Below are 10,173 nucleotides of genomic sequence, written 5' to 3'. Positions count from 1 at the left end.
TGATTTCCCCACCCAAAGTTTGGGTGGTTTCTCTAACCAGGATTATATATTTTGGAGTATGGGTCATGGTTCTGCCTAGGTGAACTCCCAATGTAGTTGGCTTGTTCCTGATCACCCTCTGCTTCTTTATTCACTCCTTTTTGCTGCTACTTGATTCCTCTCCATCTTCTTGGTGAGGTCAGCTAATTGCTTGGTAATCATCTTGTTTTGAGCTAGCAGTACATCCATATTGTTCAACTCCATCACTCCTCTAGTATTGCCTCTTTCAGAAGCATAGAAGTTGTCATTCTCTGCTACAGTCTCAATGACATCTATGGCTTCTTCAATGGTCTTCTTCTTATTCAGAGATCCCCTGGATGAGTGGTCTACTGCCTTCTTTGATTCATACGAAAGGCCTTCATAGAAGATGTGCAACTGCACCCATTCATTGAATATATCTGGCGGGCATCTTCTTGTCAAGTCTTTAAACTTCTCCCATGCTTCATATAGAGTCTCACCATCCTACTGCCTGAATGTTTGTACCTCAGTTCTCAACCTGTTGATCCGTTGAGGAGGATAGAATCTTGCCAAGAACTTGTTCACCACATCTTCCCAGGTTGCTAAACTCTCCTTTGGAAAGGATTCCAGCCATTTAGATGCTTTGTCCTTGAGTGAGAAGGGAAACAGAAGTAGTCTATAGGTGTCAGGATGAACACCATTAGACTTCACAGTGTCGCATATCCTCAGGAAGGTGGTTAGATATTGATTGGGGTCTTCTTGGACACTTCCTCCGAATGAACAATTGTTCTGAACAAGGGTGATGAGCTGTGGCTTTAGTTTAAAGTTGTTGGCATGTATGGTTGGCCTTTGGATACTACTTCCACAGTTTCCTGGGTTTGGGTTGATGTAAGAACCCAGAACTCTTTTCTCTTGTCCAGCCTGATGCGCTGGACCTTCTCTGCCATGGTTGTGAGCCTCTTCTTCATGATGGTTCTCCATGTTCTCCTCCATGTCTGGTTCAGAGTACTCTTCCTCTTCCTCAGCACCAACTACTCTCTTTCCTCTTGCTTTCCTCCTTAATCTAAGAAAGGTCCTCTCAGGTTCAGAATCAAAGGAAGTTGAAGCCCCGCTTTTTCTACCTGTCATACAACCAACAAAGCCAAAGCAAGAGAGATAGATGCAGATAGTAATTTCTACAATAATGCGGTTAGTGTGAGTGATGCAATATATCAAACAGTTAGTGGGTTAGTGACTGAATTGCAAACAACTAAGAAAATGGGTAGGGGAAAGGGAAGAAGATAGCTAAACAGAAAGTAAATTACTCAAATGAACTTAAATCAAACAAAATAAAAACAAATACTCAATCTAGTTATCCACCAATTTAATCATTGTTGATACAAAATCAATCCCCGGCAACGGCGCCATAAACTTGATGCACGAAAACTTGTCGCTCAACAAATTTTCTTCGGTAAGTATACCGAATTATCGTCAAGTAAAAACTCATAGTAGAGTGAGGTCGAATCCCACAGGGATTGATTGGTCAAGCAACTTTAATTGGAAGAATGTTCTAGTTGAGCTAAGCAGAAAGTGAGTTGAGAATTGCAGGAAATTAAATGGCGGAAAAGTAAATAGCAGAAAATAAATGACGGGAAGTAAATTGCAGAATCTTAAATGGGGAAGGGAAGTTTAGCATGAAAGTAAATGGCAATAAGTAAAGAGAATGGGTAAGATCAGAAATGGGGAATTCATTGGGCTTAGGAGATGTCGCATTCTCCGGATCAAGTTCATTTTCATCTCTTCCTCAATCAATGCATTCATTGATCTCCTTGGCAATCTTAAGTGATTGAATTCCAATTCCTTGGTAATTCAATCTCTCAAATCAGATCAATAGCCAATTCCTTGGTCTAATTGCTCATGAGAAGAGATGAAGTGTGGTCACTGATTATACCATATGTATTTCCAATCAAAGTATTGGGAGAATTATATGTCACCATATCCGCCCAAACCCCAATTTGGTCCAACATGAGAAAACATTTCTAGCATGATCTCTTCATCCCTTTTCCAAGGTTCAGAAGAGATCCAAGTATGAATAGCTTCTTTTCCAAGATAACTACTCAATTGGATGAAGATTGAAAGCTTTCTAGTAAAATCAAGAGAAAAGAAAGAAGAAGGATTATGAAAACTATTATTGATCCATCAAATTACAACAGAGCTCCCTAACCCAATGAAAGGGGTTTAGTTGTTCATAGCTCTGGGAATGGAAAGCAAAGGTGGAGAGTACATTCTGAAAGTTAAACTAGAAGTGCAAAGAAAGTAAAATACAGAGAGTAATTCTAATAATGCCCAAAAGCTCCTCCTCTAGTTCAAAGCTACTCCTATATATACTACACTTCTGATCTTCTAGTTGATTCTTCAAGTCTTGGATGTGGGCCTTTGGATCTTGAGTTGAAGCAGTTATCTTCTTCAGTGGGCTTAGCTTTACTTGCAGAGAAAGTGTGAAGTAGGCAGGGACTTTAGCTTAGGGCGTTAGTGGTGTTAACGTTAAGTGAAAATGTGGGGTTGAGAACGTTAGTGACAATCACCTTTTTCACTACCGTTCCTAACCCAAAGTGGTCCACATTAACTTCAACGAACGTTGACCCTTGGCCCTTCGCAAACGTTACTGGGGTTTACCTTTTTCAATAATGTTGAGAGTACCCTTTTCTTCCTACGTTAGAGTTCACGTTAGAATAGTTAACGTGGCTTTTAACGTAGGCTTGCCAAATCTTCGAGAGCGTTAGTGACACTTACCTTTGTCACTAACGCTTTAGAACGCCCCTACTTCCCACGTTAGAGTTCACGTTAACTAGGTTAACGTGATTTCTAACGTGGTATTGATAGCCATCTCCAACGTTAGTGACAAAGGTAAGTGTCACTAACGTTGGCTCATCATCCCTCTTCTCCACGTTAGCTTCCACGTTAATGTAATTAACGTGGCAACTAACGTGGCTCATAGTGGCTCAATCTAACGTTAGTGACAAAGGTGAGTATCACTAACGTTGGTGATTCTTGCTCCCTCCATGTTAGAGTCCACGTTAACTAGGTTAACGTGGCTTTTAACGTAGCCAATATAGGCTTAGTCCAACGTTAGTGACAAAGGTGAGTGTCACTAATGTTGGCATCATCTTCTTCTTCCACGTTAGAGCTCACGTTAACTAAGTTAATGTGGCTCTTAACGTGGCCAATTGCCCCTTTTTGGAACGTTAGTGGCACTTACTTTTACCACTAACGTTGGAGTTCTACTTCTCTTACACGTTAGCTTCCACGTTAACATAGTTAACGTGGCAACTAACGTGGGCTATGATGGCTCACGAAGGCGTTATTGGCAATCACTTTTCTCATTAACGTTGCAAGCTAGCCTTCATTCCACGTTAGTGGTCACGTTAGCTAGACTAACGTGGCTGCTAACATGGTTCTTCCTTGCTTCCTTTATCCTGAAATCAAGCAATAAAGTGCATCAAAGCTCTGATCCAAGTTATGAGACATGCATCATTCAATTTATCCTTTAATTCATGCATAATTCTCATGAAATCATGTAAAATTCACAATGTTTGCTTGAATCAAGATGTAAGTGATTATTTACCCAAAACTTGCTTATATTCCTAAGAAAATGCATGAAACTACCTTAAAACCATAAAGAAAAGGTCAGTGAAACTGGCCAAAATGCCCTGGCATCACTTTTCAGGAGGCTCACTCAAGAAGAAGAAAACCATTGAAGAAGCCATAGATGTCATTGAAACTGTAGCTGAAAATGAGTATTTCTATGCTTCAGAAAGGACTCAGAGAAAGGAAGTGCTAGAGCTCAACACTGTAGACACTTTGTTAGCTCAGAACAAAGCAATTGCAGCTCAAATAGCAGCTCTAACAAAAAGGATGAAGGCTAACCAAGCCTCAGTTATTCAGGACCAAACTCCCTAACAAGAAGGGAATGCACCAGGATCTGAAGGTGACTGGGAACAAGCAAATTATGTGAACAATTCATCCAGACCACCATATGACCCACACTCTAAGACATACAACCCAGGTTGGAAGAATCACCCAAACCTTGGGTGGAGAAATTAACAAAACCACAACCAGGACCACAACAAGCCTTATTCATCAAATCAGCATTTCAACCACAACCCCAACCATCAAACAGGGAACCATAGACCCTACCATAACTCACAAAATACATCATACCATAGTAACCAGCCCACACACAACAACCTCAACTAAGATGCACCATCCTCAACTATGCAACCATGCAAAATCAAGAGCAACTTTGAGAAGATAGAAGCTGCAATAGCACAACTATCCTCACAAATTACAGGAGCAGTCTCTACCCTCATGGACAGACAAGCACAAAATGACAGAGGATAGATGCTAATCAAGAGGAATACAGGTCAAATCTGAAAAATTAAGGTGCAGCAATCTCAAAGTTGAAAGCACAAGTGGGGATTTTATCCAAGCAAATTCCACTTCCCACACACACGTTTCCTAGTGATACTATGGCCAACCCAAGAGGGGAATGCAAAGCCATTACTCTAAGAAGTGGGAAGGTTGTAGAAGAAGGAACCCCAAGCAAAGACAAGCATGAAGAAGTTGCAACAAAGCATGGGAACAAGGATGAAGAAGAAATCCCTACTCCACCTCCACTAAAACTAGTCTTGAAGCCTTACGTGCCAAAGGCACCATACCCACAAAGACTGGGAAAAGATGGGAAGGATAACCAGTTTTTTAAGTTCCTAGAGATCTTCAAGAGGCTCCAAATCAACATACCATTTGCTGAGGCATTAGAACAAATGCCACTCTATGCTAAATTTTTAAAGGAGCTTATAACCAAAAAGAGGAACTGGGAAGCAAAAGAAACCATAATATTGACTGAAGAATGCAGTGCCATCATATAGAAGAAGCTGTCTCTAAAGCTGAAGGACCCAGGGAGTTTCCAAATTCCCTGCATCATAGGAGACATCACCATTGAGAAGGCTTTATGTGATTTGGGTGCTAGCATAAATCTTATGTCCATGACCATGATGAGAAGATGAAGATTGAGAAAGCCAAGCCAACAAGAATGGCACTCCAATTGGCTGACAGAACATTTAAGTTTCCACATGGAGTGGTGGAAGACTTGCTAATGAAAGTAGGAGAGTTCATCTTTCTTGCTGATTTTGTTGTGCTGGACATGGAAGAAGAGGAAAACACCTCGATTATCCTAGGAAGACCATTCCTAGCTACTGCTGGAGCCATCATCGATGTGCAAAAAGGGGAACTAGTCTTGAGGTTGCATGAAGAGAAAATGGTCTTCAATATCTTCAAAGTAATGAGTTACCCCAAGGAATCCATAGGAGAATGCATGCTGGTAGACACCATAGAAAAAATAGTTCAAGAAGTCTTGGAGGAAGAATAATGTGGAGAAGCCACTGAGCTGGAACAAACACCAGATGGAGAATCACCACAAGCAACCATGAGAAACTCAATCATGCCAACCATTACAAGAAATAAAGATGCAGAGCCACCAAAACTAGAACTGAAAGCACTACCACCCAGCTTGAAGTATGCATATCTGGATGCTAACAACACCCAACCAGTGATCATAAATTCAAGTCTGAGTAAGGAACAAGAAGAGGAGCTCATCCAAGTGCTTAGATAACACAAGGATGCCATAGGCTGGACACTTGCAGATTTAAAAGGGATCAGTCCTTCAATGTGTATGTATAAGATCTTGATTGAAGAAATGCCAAACCCTCAAGACAACAACAAAGGAGGCTAAACCCAACTATGAATGAAGTGGTTCAGAAAGAAGTGTTGAAACTATGGCAAGCAGGGGTGGTATACCCTATCTCAGACAGCCCTTGGGTAAGCCCGGTGCAAGTAGTCCCTAAGAAGGGAGGGATCACTGTTGTGGCAAATGAGAAGAATGAATTGATACCCACAAGGACAGTGACCGGATGGCGTATGTGCATTGACTACCGGAAACTTAATGAAGCCACCCGGAAGGACCACTTTTCCTTACCTTTCATGGACCAGATGCTTGAAAGATTAGCAGGACATGAGTACTATTGCTTCCTAGATGGGTATTCGGGCTACAACCAAATTGTTGTAGACCCCAAGGACCAGGAAAAAACTTCATTTACCTGCCCATATGGTGTTTTTTCCTATAGGAGAATGCCCTTTGGATTGTGCAATGCACCTGCAACATTCCAAAGGTGCATGCTCTCCATTTTTTCAGACATAATTGAGAAGTTCATAGAAGTATTCATGGATGACTTCTCTGTATTTGGGAACTCATATTCTGATTGCCTATACCATCTTGCTCTTATGCTAAAAAGGTGTCAAGAAACCAACCTAGTTTTAAACTGGGAGAAGTGCCATTTTATGGTGACCGAAGAGGTGGTTCTTGGTCACAAGATTTCAAAAGATGGTATAGAAGTGGACAAGGCAAAAATGGAAGTAATTGAAAAATTACCTCCACCTTGCAATGTCAAAGCAATCAGAAGCTTTTTGGGACATGCTGGGTTCTATAAGAGATTTATCAAAGATTTTTCAAAAATTGCAAAACTCCTTAGTAACCTACTTGTCTCAAATACTCCGTTTATTTTTGATAGAGAGTGCATGATAGCCTTTGATGAACTTAAGAAGAAACTCTCCTCTGCACCTATTATAGCACCACCAAGCTGGGATCTTCCCTTTGAACTAATGTGTGATGCATCTGACTTTGCTGTTGGTGATGTTCTAGGACAGAGGAAAGACAAGCTAGTACATGTTGTTTACTATGCTAGCAAGGTTCTCAATGAGAATAAAGGAACTATACCACCATGGAGAAAGAACTTTTAGCCATAGTTTTTGCTTTTGACAAGTTTAGATCATATCTTATTGGCTCAAAAGTAATTATGTTCACTGATCATGCAACACTCAAATACTTGCTTACCAAACAAGAATCTAAGTCCAGACTAATAAGGTGGATATTGTTGCTCCAAGAATTTGATATTGAGATTAAAGATAGGAGCAGAGCAGAGAACAAGGTAGCTGACCACCTCTCAAGGATCCCACAAGAAGAAAAGATGCAGCACGTAGCAGTCAATAAAAGCTTTCCTGATGAACAATTAATGATGATTCGAGTAGCTCCTTGGTTTGCAGACATAACCAACTTCAAGGCTATTGGAGAGCTACCTACTAACATCAATAGGCACATGAGGAGGAAGCTAATCAAGGATGCCAAACACTACATCTGGGATGATCCTTATTTGTTCAAAAAGTGTGCTGACGGAATCCTAAGAAGGTGTATACCCCATGAAGAAGGGCAAGAAGTACTATGGCAGTGCCATGGATCTGTATATGGAGGTCACTTTAGTGGAGAAAAGACAGCAGCAAAGGTGCTTCAATCCGGATTCTACTGGCCAATATTGTTTAAGGATGCCAAGGAAACGGTGTCAAGATGTGATGAATGCCAAAGAGCTGGTAATCAAACCAAGAGAAATAAGATGCCACAGCAATTCATACTAGAGTTGGAGCTGTTTGATGTATGGGGGATTGATTTCATGGGATCCTTCCCAACCTCCTACTCAAATAGCTACATATTTATGGCTGTTGATTATGTCTCAAGATGGGTAGAAGCCATAGCCACTGCAACAAATGACAACAAGTTTGTGATAAGCTTCTTGAGAAGGAACATTTTCAGTAGATTTGGAGTCCCCAGAACTCTCATTAGTGATGGAGGGACACACTTCTGCAACAAACAACTCGAGGCACTCCTTCTCAGATATGGAGTAAAGCACAAAGTGGCAACTCCATACCACCCACAGACCAACGGGCAAGCTGAAATTTCTAACAGAGAGCTAAAAAGAATCCTTGAAAATACTGTTGGAAGCTCAAGAAAGGATTGGTCTAAGAAGCTGGATGATGCACTATGGGCCTACAGGACAGCCTATAAGACTCCCATTGGGATGTCTCCATACCAACTGGTATATGGCAAGGCTTGTCACTTGCCAGTTGAACTTGAACGTAGAGCCTTTTGGGCTCTAAAGAAGCTAAGCTATGATAAGCAAGCTGCTGGAGAAAAGAGATTAATGCAACTCAATGAGCTGGAGGAGTTTAGGAATCAAGCATATGAGAATGCAAAAATCTACAAAGAGAACATAAAAAGGTGGCATGACCAAAAGATAGCAAGAAGGGAGTTCACTAAAGGACAGAAAGTGTTACTCTACAACTCAAGACTCAAGTTTTTCCCTGGAAAACTGAAGTCTAGATGGTCAGGACCTTTCACCGATACTCAAGGTGTTTCCCTATGGTCATGTGGAGCTCATGGAGGACAAGACTCAGAGAACTTTTACTGTCAATGGCCATAGACTCAAACACTACTTGGGAGGTTCCTTAGAGGAGCAAGGAGAGAGCTACAAGCTCAGCTGAAGATGAAGAAATGTCAAGCTAATGACAATAAAGAAGCGCTAGTTAGGAGGCACCCCAACACATTATCCTTTTTTTGATTTTGTTACTTTTCTTAGAAGTAGTTTAAAAATTTGTTGCATTAGGTAGTTTAATTTTCAATCTTACATTGCCATATTAGGTAGTTTACAATTGCAGATTAGAACGTTGATTTTAGCTTTGGTAGCTAGATTTTCTTTACATTTTTTTCTATTCCGGAATTGCAACTTGATGAAGGCATTGATCATGATGAGTGATTGGGCTAAAGACTAGCTAAAGTGCTAAGTTTGGTGTGGCCTCTCACCCACTTAATCTAGGCTTATAGACAATTTATATCTTGATTTGAAGAGTAAGCCCAAAGATTAAGTTTGGTGTGGCCACCACCAAGAATCATCTAGCAGTCCAAGTCACCCAATTTGAAAGCACTTAATGCTTTGGGTAAAAACATGAATGTGGTTTAATGAGTTCAGAGGAATTGGAATCAAAAGAGAATGAAAGGATTTATGTTATTCCACTCTTATGAACACATTAAATACACAATGATAAAACCAATTTATTGAGATGCCAAAGAATTAAGTTTGGTGTCCCAAGGGACACCCATCAGTTGCAATCCAATTCACTTTTGATGAGAAGGAATGTGAAAGGGTTCTTTTGTCATTACTAATGGGTTTAGTTTTATTTCAGGAGAGAAGATGGGGCCCACATGGTAAACAACTCACAAAGCAAGGAAGTCAAAGTGTACTTACACTTTGAAACTCAACACACGCAGAAGACACAGTGAGAAAAGAGTTGGCGCCTCTTCCCACGCTAGGCGCCACTCCCCAAGTGGGAAAACATTTACTTTTTTTTTATTTCCCAACCTTTCCACCACAACATTCACCCATTATAAAAGCCTCACCTCACCATCTCCTATCCCACTTCAACAACCCCAATCCCAAACGAAGAGCATACAACCCCTTCCTTTCTCTTTTCATCATTTACCATCTCCTTTCCTACTTTCTTTATTTCTTTTTTTTTTCTTCATTGGGACAATCAAGTCCTAAGTTTGGTGTTGGAGCAAAACCTTGTTTTGCTTGTTATTTCTTGCAATTCCATTTCACTTTCAAACACACTCTCTCAAACTCATGGCACCACCAAAAAGCTCAACCTCAAAGAAAAAAAAAGTCAAGGAACCAACCTCTGGGTCCTCAAGCTCCTTCAATGACTACAAGTTCCTCTCCGCGTTCAACCAAAACCAATTCTATGGTTGGGTAAGTGAGAGGGAGATCATTCCAGAAGTTGGGTTCCAATTAAGGAGGAACGAGCACATTGAAATCAACATTGAGATCAACAATAGAGGTTGGTCACTTCTATGCAACCCACCAAGGAAAGTGGTAGAGAGCTTGGTGAGGGAATTCTATGCCAATGCAGTGCCTCAACCAGGGCAACAATATGGCTACATTAGCTATGTAAGGAGGAAGTCCATTGACTACAGTCCCTCTAGCATAGAAAGGATGCTAATGGTAAAGAGGACAAGCTCCACTCGGAGCTATGAAGAAAGAATGAAGCAGCAAGACCCTGGGTTTGATGAGATCCTAAATGAGATTTGTGTGATGCATGTGCGTTGGATCAATGACAAGGATGAGGTACCTAATCAATTGAGGAAAAGAGATTTGAGCCCCCAAGCTAGAGGGTGGCTAGAATTTGTAAGGAGGTCCCTAATCCCCACATCCAACACTTCAGAGGTGACCAAGGAGAGAGCTGTACTCATCTACA

At 40.9% G+C, this 10,173-nt stretch overlaps 1 non-coding gene across 1 annotated transcript; it reads left to right on the top strand.

Moving 5' to 3' along the window:
* Window positions 1-430: 430 nt before the first annotated feature.
* On the top strand, window positions 431-537 carry LOC112740098 (small nucleolar RNA R71). Its single transcript, XR_003171033.1, has one exon. It is a non-coding gene; the product is annotated as a small nucleolar RNA R71 (small nucleolar RNA).
* The last annotated feature ends 9,636 nt before the right edge of the window (window positions 538-10,173 follow it).

This window comes from Arachis hypogaea, chromosome 13, assembly GCF_003086295.3.
Source record: "Arachis hypogaea cultivar Tifrunner chromosome 13, arahy.Tifrunner.gnm2.J5K5, whole genome shotgun sequence".
Classification (NCBI taxonomy): Eukaryota; Viridiplantae; Streptophyta; class Magnoliopsida; order Fabales; family Fabaceae; genus Arachis; species Arachis hypogaea.
Note: the sequence above shows the minus strand (reverse complement) of the source record. Positions and strands in the feature narration are given on the sequence as shown.